Source organism: Gekko japonicus, unplaced genomic scaffold (genome assembly GCF_001447785.1).
Source record: "Gekko japonicus isolate JY-2015 unplaced genomic scaffold, Gekko_japonicus_V1.1 scaffold7, whole genome shotgun sequence".
NCBI classification, from domain to species: domain Eukaryota; kingdom Metazoa; phylum Chordata; class Lepidosauria; order Squamata; family Gekkonidae; genus Gekko; species Gekko japonicus.
Window position 1 is genome coordinate 2,285,608 of NW_015159711.1, and position 20,373 is coordinate 2,305,980.

At 46.4% G+C, this 20,373-nt stretch overlaps 1 protein-coding gene across 2 annotated transcripts in view; it reads right to left on the reverse strand.

Annotated features, from left to right (window-relative positions):
- Window positions 1-20,373, reverse strand: part of EXTL3 (exostosin-like glycosyltransferase 3) — a 194,720-nt gene that overhangs the window by 59,944 nt on the left and 114,403 nt on the right. For both annotated transcript variants that reach the window (XM_015406536.1, XM_015406612.1), the window contains exon 3: window positions 15,579-15,688. The gene's annotated coding sequence lies outside the window, so the exon portion shown is untranslated. The remainder of the gene's footprint in view (window positions 1-15,578; window positions 15,689-20,373) is intronic.

The window sequence follows — 20,373 nt, forward strand, 5'->3', positions numbered from 1 at the left end:
TGCCCAGACGTCCGCCTTTGAGTCTTTCCAATTTTTGGCAAAATGTAGAAGTCGTGCTCCCACCGGCAAGTCTATATAGTCAATTTTGTTTTGGTTTTGTGTCTCTTGCTCCCCTGCTGCTTCTGCCGAAGTGGGATCTTTGGAAGCGGGGGTTAAAGGAACCGCGTCTGTTGGTCTGTTTGTTGCTCTCCCAATTAGAACCTTTGAAGTCTTGGCGAAACCGCGGTAAGGTGTGATGGGACCGAAAGGGCTGCGAAGTACGTCTGTCGGAATTCCTCAAGGACCGAGGCATGGCCTTCTTTTTGTCTCTGGTCTCGACCAGAATACTGTCAAGAGCTTCCCCGAACAGACGGTCTCCTTGAAAAGGGTAAGCGGTGACGATCGACTTGGATAGGGCATCCGCCTGCCACGCCCGTAGCCAAAGGATTCTTCTGGCGACCGCCGTAGACGCCAAGCCCTTTGAGGCAAAGGAAATAATGTCTAGTGTCGCGTCTGCCGTGAAGGAGTCTGATTTCAGCGTGCGAGAGATTCCTTCCACCAGGGGTCTGCTGTCTTCAGGTATGAGCTGAAGTAACTTGCGTAGCCAGACAATGGAGGCCCTTGCCGCGATGGAAGCCGTAGAGGCCGCTCTCACCATCATGGCGAATGATTCATGTATTCTGCGCAGAGTTGCTTCCAGTTTTTTGTCAGCGGCTTCCCTCAGATTACCGAAGCCGTCTTCAGACACCAACCCTGCCGTCTGCAGTGCTGCCACAGGTGCGTCGACTGGGGAGACCTGCAAAAGCTCATTTGCATAGTTAGGTACAGCATAAAGCTTTTTAGTAAATGAGGGAAACTGCCTATTCACCACAGGTTTATCCCATCCTGATCTTAACTGTCGTTCAAAATATTCAGGGAAAGGGAAAACCTTTTCTGAATGCTCTTCTGGTGGAAAAAACTCCCTATTGCCACCAGATTTTGATCTGATCTTAGCCCTGGCAGCTTTTTGGTACTCTGACGCTGGAATGTCATGAAGCTCCAGGGCCTTGACTGCCTTGGTCAGTAGGTACTGGTAATCCTCTATTTTGAAAAATCTGCTAGACTGCTCTGGCAATTTCAGGTCCTCAATCTCGTCTTCTGATAAAAATTCTCCCTCCTCCCTTTCCTCAATGGATGAGGCATTGGAGTCAGTATCACCCCCCCACTGCTCCTCTAAGGGCTTCCCAGGGGGAGGATATGCTGCCTTTTTAGCTGCCTTAGTGGGCCACGTAGAGGGGCCTGATTTGGGAACACTTGGGAAGTGAACCTCCTGTAGCCCTGCCTTCTGGGGCTTGTTAGTTTTGGCAACCTCCACTTGGATTGATTGTCTAATAAACTCCATTAGTTCCGATGGGTCTATCAGCACCGCACTGTTCGGGGGCTTACCGGGCTGTACGTCTTCCTGAGGTGACCCTTCGTGCGCTGAGGAGAGAAGGGACCGCTGTCTATCGCTCCCAGCCAGGTCCGGATCAGCCCCTGCCGAGGAACCAAGGCCCGAGGCCGGGTCCTCAAAATGGCCGCCACCCGTCCTGGGACGTGGTAAGAGAAAGGCGTGCTCATTTGTATCAGGCTGCAAGCGGCGCTTCTTGGCGCTACGCGCCGCCGCTGCCGCAGCCTCCGTTGTAGGCGCACGATCAAGCCGCGAAGGCTGATCGGGCCCGCTGGCGTCCTGCGCTGCCGAAGTCTCGGCCAGCGCTTCTCCCTCGTCGCCCGAGGAGAAGCTCTCGGGAAGTCCTCCAGTCACCATTGTTGCGCCGCAGACTTTCTTGGCGGCAATCCGCTGAAAGGACTCTTCGCCTCAAGATCGGGCAAAGAAGGGAGAGAAAAGGAGCAGAGAAAGAGGAAAACAGGTTAGGAGATTAAAACAGGCTAGTAGTAGAAGGGAAAGTGAAAGGAGAAAAAGAAAAAAGGCTCCAATTTGAAAGTGAGCTATAGCTAGTTAAGAAAGTGCTGCTACTCCCTAGTGAGGCAGGAACAGAACTGAGGAGGGGCTATTCCGAAGGCGCCAACAGGAAGGGGAAAAAACTTCTTCCTGCCTCCCTATTGGCACGGTGGGAATAACCCCATTCAGATGTCCTCCGCCTCAGTGGGAGAACTGTGGTCAGTCTCTGTTTCAGAGAAGGTACGGCAGAAGGGCAATCACAAACGCTTCAAACCAAATCAGGATGGGTAGCTGTGTTAGTCTGTCTGTAGCAATAGGAAGGACTAAGAGTCCAGCAGCACCTTAAAGACTAAAAAAAATTGTGGTAGGGTATGAGCTTTTGTGAGTCACTGCTCACTTCTTCAGACTGGTATCTGAATAAGTGAGCAGTGACTCATGAAAGCTCATGTCTTTAAGGTGCTGCTGGATTCTTACTCTTTTCTACTGAACAAGCAAGATGATCCTGTATTTGGGGGTCTTTGTCCCACAATACCCATGGCTACAGGGGCCAATGTACTGCTTCACTGGAAGTTCTGCTTCAGTTAAAGGGGAGACAAATTCCCAAGTCTACAGAAACTTATGTAAGAGATCACATTCTAAGGACCACAGGAAATCCAGAAAGACCTTCTCATCTTCATGGCCACTGACAGTAGTTCTCTCAAAGAATTTTCAAGCTGTTGAGGTGAATTCCTCTCCAGTTTTTGCTCCTCAGCTCTGAGATCCCACACACTGAATAGACCACTGTGTGTCAGTACAAACACCAGAGGGAACTTTGTCTCTCTAGATACACATTTCTTCTCCTCCTCACTTATGAAAAGCAAATAAAAAAGACCTTTCCTATTCTCCAGGATTTGCTGCCAGTAACAGTTCTTTCCCCCTCTCCTTAGTCTGTTGTTGATGTTCAGTTGCACAGTCGAGTCCGACTCTTCGTGATCCCATGGACCACATCAAGCCAGGCCTTCCTGTCTTCCACTGTCCTCCGGAGTTTGCTTAATTTCATGTTCGTTGCATCGATGACACTGTCTAACCATCTCATCCTTTGCCGTCCCCGTCTTCTTTTACCTTCAATCTTTCCCAGCATCAGGGTCTTCTCCAGTGAGTGCTCCCTTCTCATTTGGTGGCCAAAGTATCTGAGCTTCAGTTTCAGTATCTGGCCTTCCAGGGAACAGTCAGGGTTGATTTTTTTTAGGACTGACTGATTTGATCTCCTTGCAGTCCAAGGGATTTTCAAGAGTCTTCTCCAGCACCATAATTTGAAAGCATTTATTTTTCGGCATTCGGCCTTCCTTATGGTCCAACTCTCGCAGCCATACATGACTACTGGGAATACCATTGCTTTGACCATGTGAACTTTTGTTGGCAGGGTGATGTCTCTACTTTTTATTATGCTGTCTAGGCTTGCCATAGCTTTCCTCCCAAGGAGCAGGCGTCTTTTAATTTCATGGCTGCAGTCACTGTCTGCAGTGATCTTGGATTCCAGGAATGTGAAGTCTGTCACTGCTTCCCCGACTTCCCCTTCTATTTGCCAAGGAGTGATGAGGCCGGATGCCATGAACTTCAATTTTTTTATGTTGAGTTTCAAGCCAACTTTTGCGCTGTCCTCTTTCACTCTGAGCAAGAGGCTCTTTAGGTCCTCTTCACTTTCTGCCATTACAGTAGTATGGTCTGCATATCTGAGATTGTTGATGTTTCCCCCAGCAATCTTAATTCCAGCTTGTGATTCATCTAGGCTGGCATTTCACATATAAATTAAATAAGCAGGGTGACAATATACATCCTTGTCATACTCCTTTTCCTATGCTAAATCAATCAGTTGTTCCATATCCGGTTCTAACTGTCACTTCTTGACCCTTATACAGGTTTCTCAAGAGACATGTGAGGTGGTCTGGTACTCCCGTCTCTTTAAGGACTTACCATAGTTTGTTGTGATCCACACAATCAAATGTTTTAGCGTTGTCAATGAAGCAGAAGTAGATGTTTTTCTGGTACTCCCTTGCTTTCTCCATAATCCAGCAAATGTTGGCAATTTGATCTCTAGTTCTCTACCTCTTCGAAACCCAGCTCGTACTTCTGGCAATTCTCTGTCCATGTACTGTTGAAGCCAGCTTGTAGGATCTTGAGCATGACCTTGCTAGCATGCTTCACAGTCTACCCCTTTCCATAAAAGGAACTACACGCTGGTTTTAAGGGGACAATGCTGGAGCAGTTTTATGTAAGATGCCTCAAATGACCATTGTCAGCAGGAGTGATGTGATACAAACATTTAATGAGCTGCCACACCAAGTCAGACTAATGGTCCATCTTAGCCTAGGAGCATCTACTCTGACTTGCAGCTGCTCTCCAGGGTCTCACAACAGGCATGCAAGTGCTCCTTCCTGAAATGCTTTTAATGATCTAGCCATGGCCCCTTTGCAAAAAGGGCATCCTGCTAATCACCCCAAACACACCTGGCTCTGCTGTAGTAGATGGCCCCACAAGAGTTACAGGAAGCCATAATTTCTGGCCCGCTCGGGTTGCAGAGTTAACAAGGGTCCACAAAGGTACTTGCCACTGATGAAACCCCCTGATTTGAGACTTTGAAAGGCTTGGAAAGCAGAGGGATACCAAGGAGCGCTCTCACTCTTCTCCAGGCTTCAGAGAAGGGCAGGGGATCCTTGAGAAGTCTTGCTGCTTGTTCTGCCTCTGAGAACTGAGAGAGAAACACACAAAGCTGCCTTACGATGAGTCAGACCACTGGTCTATCAAGGCTGTATTGCCTGCTCTGACTGGCAGCAGCTCTCTGGGTTCCCAGGCAGAGTCCTTCCACATCACCTTCTACCTGATCCTTTAATTGGAGATGCCAGATATTAAACTTGGGCCCTTCCACATGCAAAGCAGATGCACTGCTGCTAAGCCACAGCTCCTCCAGTGGCCATGAGATGGGGATGAGTCCCTGGGAGCTTTTGCCTTCACAGTCAAGCTAGACCACAAAAAGGTGCTCAGAGAGTTCTTTCAAAGGTCAGCAAAAGTATCACACGTAAGACTCTTGCCCTTCTGCCCAAGGAACGCAAGCACACATTTTGGCTTGCTACTAAGGCTAGACAAAATTAGGGGAACCCCGAGCACAAGGGCCTGAGGGCCCGATTTTGGCATTCTTGCCTGCTGAATTTGGGGCTGCTCCCTAGCCCAGTTGACAAGAGACTCGCCAATGCTAAGGCATAACCGTAAGGCCAACCCACATTCTGGCACTGTATCAAACCAGCAAAGTAAAACAGCGAGACCACATTCAGTTGCATGTTACATTTCTCAGAGCTGTCTTGGACTGTCATTACCAGAATGTGATGAGTTGTAAATATATATTTTTAAGTACAGTTTGGCTTCTTTAGTACTATATAGCTCAAGCCAATTCTCACTATGTTCTCTGCAAGGCGAGAACAACACGCATCCCAAAAGATCACCATCACGGTCTGCCACATCCAATAGTTTTGGTACTGGTGAATCTGGTTCCACTGAAGGCTCAGCTCTAGAGAACAGCAGCTTTCCTGGGGGGGGGGGGGGGGGGGAGAACTGCACTCATTACGGTCAGATCAAGATTCAGAGTTAAGCATGGTTGCAAAACTCTGCCGACTTTCCCCAAAATCCTATTTTTAAAAATGACCAGTCCTGCTTGACCCCCAAACATGCATTCTTTGCTTCACAACAAACACATCTTTACAGTTCCCCTCACAACGTCCATCTTCCTTTGCCTCCACAGATTTTGAACAGCAGCAGATCTATCTACCACTAGGAAACCACTAGGAGGGGAAACCATTATCAATCCCCGCTTCAGAAGTGCTGTCCCCTGCAAGGCATAATCTAAGGAAGTCAGGGGAGTTTGTCTAATGACAAGTTCAGCCATAAATATTACCAGGAACAGGCCTGAGCTCTGCAGTCCCTGCTAGAGGCATTTCCTGGGCTTCTTCTGGTCTTGAGGACGGGACATAGTCATACCCCACCAGATTACAGATATCTCACCAGGCATGTCCCAGACATTTCCAAACCTGGTTAAGTATTCCTGAGGTCTAGAAACTTGCTAGATTCTGTGCTCATGCAGTGCAACTAGGCATGAGTCTCCACAGATAAAATCCACTTCTATCCAGTAGAGGGCAGTGACACCCATTTCCTTATCTGTATGCCACACACCAAAAGCAACATTCCAGGGACTGAGAAGTAATGCAGCCTATTAAGTTTATACAAGCTTCACAGGGCAACAATCTAAATCACATAATGTCCTAGCAACAGGCAATTCAGTCGTTCCAAACGAGCAGTCACCTGAACAATTGCAGTGTTGTGGGAAAACATGGAGGGGGGGGGGGACACAAAAAGCAAAAATCAATAGACTCCAATTATGAAGTCTAGTGAAAGTAGAGTTTTAAAGGAAAGCACCACGAGGCACAAAACCTAATAACTTCTATGCACCTTGCACAATCCTCTTCCACAGCTGAAAGGTGCAGACTGCTTAGTCAGCTGACGTCCCTGTATGCATTTCAAACTGCAGTGAGGTCATGGTTCTGCTCAGGGGCACAATGCTGACTTCTCAGACTGAAGTGATACCTCGGACACACCCAGCCCAGGGCTGTCAAAGCAGGAGAAGCGCCGGGTTGGCAGAGGATGCTCACCTTCGCGTTTTAATTTTTAAAGGAAATTTAAATTTCAGCTAAAAGACTACTGCGTCAATACAGTCCGGGATGGAGGAAGACAGATTTGGATAAGAGTCTGAGTGTTATCTAGCCCATATGTTCCTAGATACCTTTGGAGAAGTTACTGTCTGAAGTTGCAGAACAAAGTCCGAGTCCAGTGGTGCCTTTGAGACCAACAAAGTTTTATTCAAGGTATAAGCTTTCGTGTGCACCTACCCTTCAAAAGCTTCAGAAGTGTGCCTTGCACACAAAAGCTCATACCTTGAATAAAACTTTGTTAGTCTCAAAGGTTCCACCGGACTCAAAACTTTGTTCTGCTGCTTCAGACCAACACAGTGACCCACCTGAAACTATTTGAAGTTGTTTCACAGCAGGAATTCTTCTTTGGGGTAGAGATTGCATAAGAATGTGACAGCAGGCTCATTGGATGAAAGCAAACATCCCCCTAGTACACTGTTTCCAACAGTGGACAGCCAGATGCTTCTGAAAAGACCATAAGCAAGGCATGAATAACCACCTGCATTCAGGTATAAAGCTACACAGTCTCTGAAGATGATGATGAAGAAGAAGAGATTGGATTTATACCCCGCCCTTCACTACCCGAAGGTGTCTCAGAGCGGCTTACAAACTCCTTTCCCTTCCCCTCCCCACAACAGACACCCTGTGAGGTAGGGGGGGCTGAGAGAACTCTGACACAAAGTGCTCTTTTTCAAGGACAGCTCTTATCAGAACTACAGCTTGCCCAAGGTCATCCAGCCAGGTGCAAGTGGAGGAGTGGGGAATCAAACCCGGTTCTCCCAGATTAGAGTCCACGCACTTAACCACTACACCAAACGGGAAGATCCTTTTAAGTTTCATGTCTACTACAGATCTTGTGATAGAGACTTCCGTATGTTACTTTTTGTGTGCTGTGAAGGAGTATAGCTTTGCTCATCTGAACAAAGCTTTCTGAAGCTGTCACTTTGGAAATGGGCAATATCTCTTGCGACCCTCATCTTGTGGAATGTCCTTCCTGAGGAGGCCAGGAAGGCTCGCACACTTTATTCCAGAAACTATGTAGAACAGACTTATTCCAGAGGGCATTTCTACTCATCAGAATAGGGGAGCCTAGAATAGCCGCCCAAAAGACTATGTGTAAAAGAAATTGATTTGGAAGAGGAATTTAAACTCAGAAGAGAGGAATGTCCTAGGCAAATGTCCTAGGCAAAGAGAGGAGTACAGAGGGAAGCAAAGGGACCACAGCAGGCTTGAAACGGAGGTGGAAAACCAACAGGAAACCAAAGGAGAGACTGCACCCTGTCCTGCTATGCTCTCACCAAGCTGCCCTGCCCCCCCAAAAAAAAACTTCAAGGAGGTTTTGCTGTTTGCTCTAGACCAGCAGTTTGCACCCAGCGAAGGTGAAAATTGGTGGTTTGGCACCAGCTCTTTGACAAGGAGATTCAGGAACATACATTTCAACAGCTCAGCAGGTGCTCTGCTTTTGCTCCAGTGGGCATTTTATCAGCAAGGCCCCAAGACATACAAAGTGGAGATCAGAGCCCAGTGCAAGAAAGAGAAATAAAAACCTCCACTCTGGGCCACTTTTAAGTGCTGGTCATATCCACAGAAAGAGTGACAAAGCACACACACCCTACTCACTCGGGGCTCACGGACCCTTTTGTTTAAAAAAAAAAAAATTAAGATCCACTTAATAAATGCCTCTTGGCATACATATACAGGTCTCCTTGTTTATTCTCCTTCAGCCCTGTCTTCCCTATCCTCTCCCCTCAAAGTGAAGCACCCTCTTCCGTTCGAGTCAATATACAAAAGACCAAAAGGGGAGTGGGGGCGAGACAGTGATGGCGGTTATCTGGCAGAGACTGTTAACAAAAGGTCATTATGAGGAACTCTAGCTAAGTTTTAGAGCTGTAGACAATGGGCTCCCAGAGCTGCACTCCCCTCTTGCTTTTCACATGAAGCTGCCTTATACTGAAGCAGACCATGGGGTCCATCAAAGTCAGTATTGTCTACTCAGACTGGCAGTGAGTCTCCAGGGTCTCACGATGAGGTCTTTCACATCACATCCTGCCTGGACCTATAACTGGGGATTGAACCTGAGACCTTCTGCATGCAAAGCAGAGGCTCTTCCACGGAGCCACAGCTCCTCTCAGCTTGAAGTGGCTGGTTCCAAGAGTCACATTCCACACGAGACTCCTCCAAGAGAGTCTCCAAGGATTCAGGCTCCAAAAGAGACTCCAAGGATTCAGAAAGAGGGAGGGAGGGAGGGAGGTGGAGAGAGAGAGCATGCTCTACTACCTGAGGCCATCACCCTCCATCCAGACTCTTCTCAGGGTGATCCTCACAAAAATCTACTTGCTGGCTGAGCTTTCATTGATTTAGAGCCTCATCTCGCAAAGGTCAAAGAGTAACTCCATGACTTCTGTACCTGGATCACCTGCAGAAAATTATGCTTCTTGAACACAGTTCTTTCCTCACAAAAATCTACTTGCTGACTGAGCTTTCATTGATTTAGAGCCTCATCTCGCAAAGGTCAAAGAGTAACTCCATGACTTCTGTACCTGGATCACCTGCAGAAAATTATGCTTCTTGAACACAGTTCTTTCCAACTAACATTCAGATTTTCCAAAGGAGAGTCACCAGAGCAGCCCTAAGAGATCAAACCCAGGGGACTCACTTCTTTGACATTTAGTTTCCATAGAGAGGCCAGCCAGATGCCTCCAGGAAGCCCACGAGTAAGGAATGAAGGCAACTAACCTTTCTTGTTTGTCTCTTAATCCACGTCAGACACTCCTGGCAGCAGGTCACCCAATCCAGTGAAGTTACTGGAAGTTGCCTAAAACTACTCTGTTAACTCCCCTGCACCCTTCCTACTGCTGAATTGCAGGTTCTCCCTCCCGGGTTAACTGCCTCTGCATCATATGCTGCCCTACTGAAGCCTTCAAACTCACTACTTTAAAAACCTGGCTACTTGGAGGTTTCAGAGTCAGCCAGCGACCTCTGTGCCACAAGGGAAATTCCCCCAAAGAGCAGTAAGCTAGCAGATAAAGAGCAGCCGAAAGAAATTAACCAGCACACCTAGGGTCCCTGCGGGAGCCATAAAATGTGCTAATGCATTGGAACAGGGGGCTACATTACATATAGAGGCTCCTGCCAAGAGCTGTAGGAGCAGTTTTTGTTGTTGGTCTGAACAGCACTCTCAGTCACAGAGCATTTCAAGCAGATCTAGGGAGTGAAGGGAACCCTGTCCTTGCAAAACAACCTCGGGATGGAACAGATCCAGCTCCCTTCTCGGCCAGTTTTCTTTGAATCTTTACTCGTGACTCCTTTCTCGACTCCATGGCTACAAGACTCCATGCTGAAGTCTATGAACAAGGACACATCAGAATGAGAAAGCAGAGAGAAGAGAAAGACCACCTCTAGGTACCACCCACTACTGTGAGCCATGAACTTCTGCCCACCAGCCTAAACTAGAAGATATCAACTCCCCATTCCCCAGCTCCTGTCAATTTAAAGGGAAGGCTGTGCAGGGGGCAGAGAAGAAGATGATCTCTCAGAGGGGATGGCAGCAGTCCCTTTCTTACTCATTGCAGTGAGTAAACTTTAACCTACTTGGGGAGGGGAATCACAGTACCTTCTCCAGCTTGATACTAAGAGCCTTCCTTGCTGTTCTAACTGGTTTCCTTGCAGTTTTCCTTTTTATCAGAGTTGGGTGGGATTAATCCAATGAATCCCCTCTTGACATCCTTCAAGTCCCAGGCTCAGGACCCACTGTGGATTTAAAGCTCAACAACCCTCAATGCACCATAAGCAAAGTACCCTCCTAAAGGTGCATGGCAGGTAATGTCTCCCAGGCTGCTTTTAAACATTATAATAACCCATGGTTTGTGCACAGTTAGCCTACCGAATATAAATAACACAAATTAGTTTGTTTGCTTCTTTTCTGTCTCCCAGAAGGGAGAACATTTTCTCTGCACTCCCATGTCCTTAGTCAGGTGGCAAGCAGCAACACAGCAAACTATGTCATGATAAACCATAATTAGTATGAACTGAGGTTAACAGAGCTGCCATCAAACTCAGTCTGAAATACAGTTTTGGTGCAACGACAAACTCAAGTTAATTGGGCCATCTGCATTCAGATGCCACCACTAACCAAGGTTTGATCACCATTAATAAAACCACAATTTATCGCTGTGTTTGAATGTTACCCAGCTGTCAAAATTGAAACTACTACCCACTAAATGTGAAAGACAGAAAAGGCTTGTTGATATTCCATGGCTCTTCTTGGAGTATTTCTGGCAATGGAAGTGAAACGGGTGGTGATCAGGGAAATGGCCTTTTCGGTTGTGGAGCCACATTCACTGATGACTCTTCCCCGAAAGGTCAACTGACATCTTTTATATTCGGTGCCAGTCTTGTTACTCAGGTTGCTGGTTTGAGCTTTTCTTGGTTTTGGTCAATCTGATCCTGGATGCAGACTGATATGCAGTGATTTATCTGCTGCTGTTATTTTGCTATCATTGTGATCTATCTGCTGTTTATATTAGCTTAATTGGGAATTTTGGGTTTTCCGATCTTTGTGTACATTTTTACTTGGATGCAAGTCGCTCTGATCAATTAATCTGGACATGCAGGGTTTTATTTATTTACTTCATTTACACCCCACTTTCCTTCCTAAGGAAGAACCCAAGGTGGTGTACAACAGTCTTCCCTTCTCCATTTTATCTTCACAACAACCTGTTGGAGTAGGTTAGCCTGAGAGTATATGAGTAGCCCAAGATCACTCAGTAAGCTTCCATGACAGAGTGGGGTTCAAAGCTGGATCTCTCAGATCCTAGCCTAACCACTACACCACACTGGCTTTCTACCAAGCATACCAGGAGTTTTAGTAAATAATTCCATGCTAAGAAGTGTCCATATCGTTTTGTTGGTTTCCTACCCTAGCTGTGTGCATTATAGCACTTGTGTGCACAAGGGGAAGAATCAGAACTCAGTGATAGAACATATACATTGCATCTCCCAGTATCTCTACTTAAAAGACAGAAGTTGTTGCAGAAGACCTTGTTACCCACAACCCTGAAGAGCTACTGCCAATCAAGGTAGACAGTGCTTGTCTAGATGGAACACTGATCGCTTTTAGTACAAGGCAGCTAAGACCTAAGCGAATAAGGCTGCAGGTGGGAAGAGTGCACAGAGGACAGCTGCTGTTCCAGAGACAAACATACTCAGAGCCACAGAAATCCAGGTACAGAGCAGCCATGGAGACCTCAAAAAAGACACCTGGACTTCTCAACTGGCACTCAGCCCACTACAGAGGTCAGGAAGCAGGCTTCTCCTCTTGTTTAGCACCTAGAACATTTTGCAAAAGTAAAATCCCTTGAGGGCACACAAAGCCCTCAAAAAGGGTTAAAGCATCCTTGTGGAAATCCTACCCTGGTGTATCCAGACCTGCCTCTCAGCTCTGCCCCTCACTTTTTGTCCTGCTTAGACTTAGTTATGTCATAGGCCTGAACCTTTTGGGCTCCCTACCCGACCATAAGCATCCAAGACACCCATTTCCATTCCTGGCTGTCAGGGCTATACACAGTTTCATGAGGGTAGCCGTTTTGGTCTGCAGGAGAAGGGCTAGATTCAAGTCCAGTAGCACCGTAGAGACCAACAAGATTTTCGGGGTAGAAGCTTTTGAGAGTCAAAGTTCCCTTTGTCTAATTGAAGGGAGCTCTGACTCTCAAAATTGTATACCATGCCCTGACCTGGATAGACCAGGCAAGCCCAATCTCATCAGATACTAGAAGCTGAGTCGACTCTGGCAAGTACTTGGATGGGAGACCTCCTTGGAATACCAGCAGTTGGGAGGCAGGGGCAGGCTTTATTCAGCCACCTCTCTGAATATCCTCCAGGCTCCCAGTAGGGGTCAGTGACTCACCAGAGGTCACCATGACTTCCAGGTGAGCACACACTCACACACATGCACATATGAAAAATACAAACAATTTTTTTTTGGAAAAAAGTGTATACCACAAAAATCTTTTTGGTCTCTAAGGTACTACTGGACTTGAATCTAGGGCTATCCAGGTTAACAGTTGGGCTAGCCATGGCCAGGGGTCATTTCCTGCAGGAGCGCACAGGAGCGGAGCTCCAGCAGTAAAAAGCCCAAGGGGGCAGGCACATGCAACAAGCCCCACCCCCTGCTTCCAGCAGCCCTCAGTCAGAGCAAGAAGCAGCCAGGTAAGTTGCAGAGGCCCCCCCGGCCCCCCGGCCCAAAACAGTCCAGTGGTGCCTTTAAGACCAAGTTTTATTCAGGCACAAGCTCTCCCTCCTCTGCGAGGGCAGATCTGCACGTTACCCCCCCCCCAATAGCTAGCAACCCAAAACGGTCCAGTGGAGCCTGAGCGGCGGGTGTTGCCTTCTGACACGCTTCCAGTGAGGTCAGGGGTTGTGGCATATGCAAATAAGTTATGCTAATGAGTTATGCTAATGAGCTCCTGCACCTCTTTTTCTATGAAATGACCCCTGGCCATGGCCATGCATCAAGTGTGAGGGTCAGACTACATTCATCCCTGGGAACTGTGACTGACCAGAGCCCACCCTCCCACACTGCTCCAGTGTGTAGTTGTACCCATTATCTAGCTACTGCATGTTCACTGGAGTGTAGGCACAGTTGACAAGTAAAAATGGGGCAACTTTAACAGTAAGATGAATGCAAGAGCAGTTTCTGGAAGCTTGAGACTTTGCTGGGTTTCTCTGGGTGTCTCTTTTGAGTTTTCTTTTCTTTTCTGTTTGTTTGTTTTTTAACACCAGTCAATTTTGTCTGCACACATTCAGCCGAGTCGTGGCTCAGGTTGACAAGGTGATAGGACCGGGTTTCGACTCTCTGCTTTAGCTGCATGTCTTTTGCCCTTCCCAATATAACAGTGTGTTGTGTTTTTTAAAGCCACTTTTCTTCAGGGCAGATCAGCTGCTGGAGCCCAGCCAGTTGACAATGTCAGCTCAGAAGCGAGAAGGAGCATTTATCTGTACGCAACACCTCCCACAGCTACACGTTAAGTGCTTAAATAGAAAATCCCAGGCAGCACTGTGAACTGAAATCGGGAATGCTGTGCACTGCTCACCTCCACAGCCAAAGGCATGTTTTTCTCTCTTTCTACTTCAACAGGCTTTGTTATTCTGCCCACCCACCTTTCGTCTTCCCCACACCCTCCTTCAAGAAGACCACAACCTGGCCTCAAAGCAGTAAAAACCTTCTGAACTCAGAGAGGAGTCTGGGACCTCTTGGGAATGCTGCTTGAAAAGGCTTCTGGTGAAGGATATACCGCTGTGATCGAAGCAGCAGCACAGGACATAGGGATTTTGACCACCAAATGGCTTAAAGAAAACGTGATTCGACAGGAAGGTTTTACAGCCCTTTTGCTAGATGGATGAGATGGCTCATCAGATGCCAGGCTTCAGAGGGGGGGGGGGGGGAAATGGCAATCTGCTGCTGCCAAGATTGTCTGACGCACTCCAGTCAATCAAACAAAATTTAAAGGCCTGGTTCACACGTGCAGCCTACATCACTTGATTCTTCGGTGCTTGTTAGCTAGCAGCTGAATGTGTGGACCAGCTCCGGTGAAGAAGTACTACACGCAGGAAAACCTTTGCTCATTTGATGCTGCATTCCTCAAGTAACAGATCATGACCATATGAACCAATGAACACATAAAGCTGTCCATTTAACCCAGTGCTCTGGCTGGCAGCAGGACCTCAGGGTCTCACATGGAAGTAGTCCTTCCTAACACCTACTACTTGAAAGCCTTTACCTGGAGATAAAGCCTGAACCTGGACTCTCCTGCATACAAATCTAGACAGTGCCACTAGCCAAGGGTGTGGACGGATCAAGCCAAAAGGCCCTATTAGCCCAGTACCCTGTTTTGGAAAGTGACAAGCCAGATACTTCTAAGAATGCACAAGCAGGGTATGAAACATCCACACACTCCCTCTATGTCTGCTTAACCACTGTCCTAAGCATTCTGCCGTGCAAAAACCCTGGCCAAAGTGTACATTTTCCTATGGCGTGATTCACTTGGGAGACCTCTCTCGTGTAAAATAAAACATACCTCAAAATTGCTGCCTGCACTGGACTCTTATCTCATGCATGTTAAATCATTATGAGAGGGACTGGGGACTTCAGACAATACTAGTCAAGACCTATCCACCTGATGAGAGTGATCAGAGGACAAGAAGAGTATGTGTGGTATATGTTCTTTGAGAAGAAGTACCTACCTTCTCCATAGACGCTGCTGGCACAACTCTGACAAAATGGCAGAGGGAATGTGAGATGCTTCAATACGAAAAAAAATGTCCTGAGCACAGCTTTGGCATACAGTGAAGGAACACTGGGAGATCTTTTGAGCCAGCTGAACAACATCTGCACTGAGCCTGTTCCTCCGCGGTTGCAGGTGTTTAGCCTAGGCATAGCCTTGAGTATTCGGCATGGGCTGAAGCCCAGGACAAATCTGGGCTCTTGGTCCTTAGTCAGCGAGGACCAGCTCGGGAGTTTTGCTATATATTTATTTTATTTGTCTATATTATATTTTTCTGCATTCTGTAAACTGCTTTGAGACCCCAATGGGAAGAAAAGCAATATAGTACTACTTTTTCATGTAATTAATAACCATATTGAATGTTTATTACTGCATATGGAATTATTCTTTCCCCTCCACACACCTGTTGCTCAGGTTTTGGCTGCTGGTCCCAGGTGCCATGCTCCTTTAGGATACAGTACATACTACTTCTTACACACTGGCCCAATCTACAAACATGACAGCTAGTATTGGGGCAATGGCAACTGCTATAAGAAGTGAATAAAAGAATGAAGGAACTGAAGGGGGGGGAGGCAAAAACAGACATTGAGCAACCTGGATGGACTGGCTCAGCTGAGTCATGTAACTCAAACATGCTGTAATCCAGAAAGGTTCTGAAACCCTGCGATATCCACACTTTACCTTTTCACATTCTGCTGTTAAATGTCAGGCCCCAAGAGTGTCATGGATGAACATTCCCACGGTGTTCAACAATTCCCCAGCAGGGAGTGCCAGCCTCCAGGGGTTGTCTCCTGTTTAACATACAAACAAAAACCACAGTTTAGATACACACTGGAGGCTTCCTGCAAGAAAAACTGTGTGTCAGCATGCTGGCTAGAAGCAAATCCTGACTGTGATTCTGACAGAGAAAGAAAAATGGGTGTAAGGGCCATGGCTGGGGACACACAGACCTTCCTTCATGACTGGACTCATCCGATTACACAGAGGCTGAATAAACTGAGCAGGTAGGGTGTATCTCTGAGGAAGGCACCCCTTAAGTTCTCCCTGTTTCATACAGGATTCTGTCATGTCCCACTAAATGCTCCAACGGCCCGGAGGGCATTTTGCACTTCTGTAAGACCCACACAACTGCCAGAACCGCTTTCAATTGCAGGTGAATTAAAATGGCACAGCTGAATGTTTCCCTGCTTAAAAAAAAACAAGACAGCCACTATATCTGGTAAAACCATAAATTTCACATGAACAAAAACAGAGTCTCTCAGCTATGACTGCACAGAATATGCTAAGAGGATGGAACCACAAATCAGAATCATCCCAGAACCCTTGAGAAGGGATCCCTCCGCTGGTTATGGAAAGTAACCCACAATAAACTAGCAGGGCCTCTTTCTCCTGCCACTGCAGATAACAAAAGAATTCCAGACGCAGATGCCAATACAACCTCCTGGATGGCTATCAAGAGCTATAAATGCAAGAATCTTAAGCACTCTCCAGCTGATTTATGCTCTCCCGAGTGCAACGTGTTTAAGAAAACACATCAAACACTCTGGCTACAACACACTAATCCAAATGTTGCTGACAATGCCTGCTTTGTCACAGATTATTTTCCCCTACGGTATCTGCACTATGCTTGCAGAGACCACGCAACACCAAGATTGCAGCCTGCATTAAACAGGCATTGCATACTTAGCTGGGATCAAACTGGCATTGCTGCCCCCTCTGGGCAGACAATTAGGCTAGATGATTGCTGGCATCCCTCCATGTTAATCCCTGAAATCCCACTGTGATCCACTTCATATTCAGGAAAGTACAATCTGCTGTCTCTGTTGAGAGGGTCAGTCGGAACAAAGTATGTGGAAGAGGCTTGCTGCTGTAATACTTGCAGGGCAAACTGTGTTTTCTCATCCCTAAAAGAGGGAACGTTTGGGGGAAGAGGACGAAAGCACTGGAAGACGGTGGCAGTGGGGAATGGAGGGGGGTTCCAAACACATGGGGCAGCTCATAAATCTCATAAATCCCTGCCCACCTCTGAGCAGTTCCCCACATTCCCCCCATGTACAACATGAAACCATAATGAGGACCAACATAAATTAAGTAATTATTGTAAGTGGTCACAGGCCATGAGAAAAGGCAGGATATTAATGTTTGTTAAAATTTATATAAATAAATAAATAAATTCCAAAGGGGTAACTGTGTTAATCTGTTAATGACACAACAAATGGGAGTCCAGTGGCACCTTAGATTTAAAAGTTCACACAATTTTATTTCTGTTTAAGCTTCCATGGGCAAAGAACCTGCTTCTTCAGATGCACTGTGAGATTCCATGCTAGGCAGATCATTTATGTAGTAGATTTTTTTTAAGTAAGGTTAAGGAACTTTGAAATGCAAGTAACACATGGTGAAATATAACTATGTAAAATTCAAATCTAATCAAGAAAACTACAGAGACCATTCTTTTTTTTTTCTTTTTTTTTTGCTAAGTAGCTAAGTGACTCTGGAATCCTGTCCGTAATCTATCAATCAAGCCACTCCCAATCACTGATTTATTTTTTAAAAATTGTACCCTGCCAAAGGGCTTAAGGTAGCTCACTTACTCATGGAAGCACTCCACAAAGCAAGCATTTAACTTCTATCATATGCATTAGAATGCCCACAAACTAAGAGCCCAAGATAACCCTATCAGTACCTGAACATTTCCTCCACAGTGCAAACAAGAGCTGCACAGGCATGTCTCTCCAGAAAACTGTGCAAGAGGCGGCAATTAGTCATACAAAACGAGCTCTGACTCTCGAAAGCTTATACCCCAAAAATCTTGTTGGTCTCTAAAGGTGCCAGTGGGCTCAGATCTAGTATTTCAGAATTGTAACAATTTTGTTCAACGCTACATTCCCTGACCTGGATAGCCCAGGCAAGCCCGATCTCATCAGACCTCAAAAGCTAAGCAGGGTCAACTCTGGCAAGTACTTGGATGGGAGACCTCCTTGGAATACCAGAGCCGGGAGGCAGGGGCAGGCATTTTTCAGCCACATCTCTGAATATCCTCCTGGCCCCCAGTAGGGGTCAGTCACCAGATATTCCCATGACTTCCAGGTGCACACCCACCCACCCCACACACGCGCATAAAAAATACAAAAATATATTAAAAATTACCTCACTGAGGCTAGGTTCCCCCTCACCCCTCACTTTCTTTGTAAGGCTGGTATCTGCTAGGAGCAGGGCCTTCTCAGTAGTGGCAAATTATTTATGGACGGGTCTCCTCCTCAAAGTCTGCACAGTCAGCTCTCTTTTGTTCTTTCAAAAACTGGTTTAGGCCCAACTCCATTTTCTCAGGCTTCTGGGTTGGGGGCCTGTAAATAGGGGGGGGGGGGAGAGACACCAGAAAAACAGGTAATGTTTCCTGGCTCACATCTCCCTAGACTCTCCTGGATAAATCAGCTCTTCGGATGTAGAACAATCTCACCCACCACTCCACTTTCTTTTTTAAATTTCCCATTTGCTGCTATTCAATTTGTCCACAGCATTCTGTGTCCTCTGAAGCCTTGTCAGTGTGCTTCAGGCCTTTTTTGATGAGGTGAGAAAGGGCTCCTTTCTTTTTTATGTTTTCTATGTATCTGAGGAGTAAGGGGCCCTGCGTCAATGCTCCCTCCGACAGCCACTCCATCCTCAAGTTTGCTACTAGAAGGAGTGATGTGAACTTTTTCTAAAACAAAGCGATTTGGAATTGTTTTAGATAAAGTGGATGTCACCCTGCAGAAAGACAGGGTGAGAAGATTAATTGTAGGCCAGCGTCCATATGGGTTTTGGAGCAGCATCGGGTTATCCTGCAACATCCTGTCTCACAACATGCCTCCCTCCCAAGTTTCCCAACCCCTAGTACAGCCCCATCCTGTTTTCTCAGAAGTGCCACAATGGTAACAGGTACAGCGCTCCATATCCACAGACGTTTTGCACCAGCCAAAGTCTGCCATTGTTCTATAGTAAAATAAAAGCAGACATTCTGATTGACAAATGTTTATTAAAAACGTCATCACTATCAGGCAAATTAAGTGAGGAAGCCTTCTCGGACTCCCCACATATTCGCTCAAGTAAACACCATGACTTTAATCTGGCTCTTCTTTTCATGTTCCTCTTGGATATCTGCCATGTTAAGTAACTCACCAACTGAGCAAAATGAACGCCAAAAGCACTACCCTCTCTTCCTCATATTTATGCCACCTTGTCCCACCCCAAGGCACTCACTGCGACATACACAAGCTCTCCCCTCCTCCACTTTGCCTCCCTAACAACTTTGTGAACTAAGCTGCACTGACAGGAAGTGACTAGCCTAAGGTCGTCCAGTGAGCTTCACAGCTAAGTGAGGATTTGAACTCCAACCTCCCAGGTTCTAGTCTGATGCTCTAATCAAGATGCCAAACTGACTCTTTCAGTCTGGAGGAAACACCCCCACATGCTTTTTAGGTCTGCACAGATTTCTAAAGCATCAACCAAGACAGACAGATATCACAACAACACAGGAAAAGAGTGGAGAACATGGTACGGAAATGCCGCTCTCGGTGGCAACCCTCTGTTGGACTTACAAGCAAATACATAACATAGAAGCTAAGAGCACTGGCAGGTCCCTGGTTCAAACTGAGTCTCAGCTATGAACTCAGTAGAGGGTCTCTGGGGTCTGCGAAACACAGACACACTTTCTTAGTCACAGCTTACAGATCTGTAGTTAAGGATGATAAACACCAGAACAACAAAATAACAGGTTGGGCACAACCGGAGAGTGTCAGACTCCAAATGGAGCACATCAGCACTGTGTTCTACTATTATGGGCAATAATAACGGCCTACCTTGAAGTGTTGTTGTAAGATTTATCAAGTGCTTGTAAGCAAAACGCTTTTGAATCCCCATGAGTACCTCCATATAAATGCTAAGCGTTATTTTTTGTTAGTCCACCTTCAGATTATTATTTTACTGTAGTACTTTTAATTTTAAAAAATGTTTTCCAGATCATACACTTTTTAAAGAGAAGTCAACAGAGCTGCCAGATTGTCAATCTGCTCTCCCAAACAGCCACTATAGACTGCGTCTCCAAAAGCCCAGTGAACCCTGGCCGATTTACCATCTGTTTGGGGCAGGCTGAGCTCCACAGCTCCAGAACTGCTCTTTTGATCTGCTATTGTTTGGGGAGCTACAGGTCCCAGGGGTCTTTAACAAGTAGAAGAATCATGTGGGAAGACACGTTTTTCATATATTACACAAACACACACAGCAACAACAGGCATCTTTGGAACAGAAAGCTTTTCCCACAGCCTGTTTTATTTTTATTTATTTTCTTGAGGCAGAGGTCATCTCTTATTCCCACTGTAAATCCACAGGGGAGTCAGGAGGGAGCACCCAGGAAGAGAAAAGCTTTCTTTAATAATGTAAAAGTCCTTATGCACATTCAGAGAGAGAGAGAGAGAGACTGAGAGACTCTTATTATACAAAC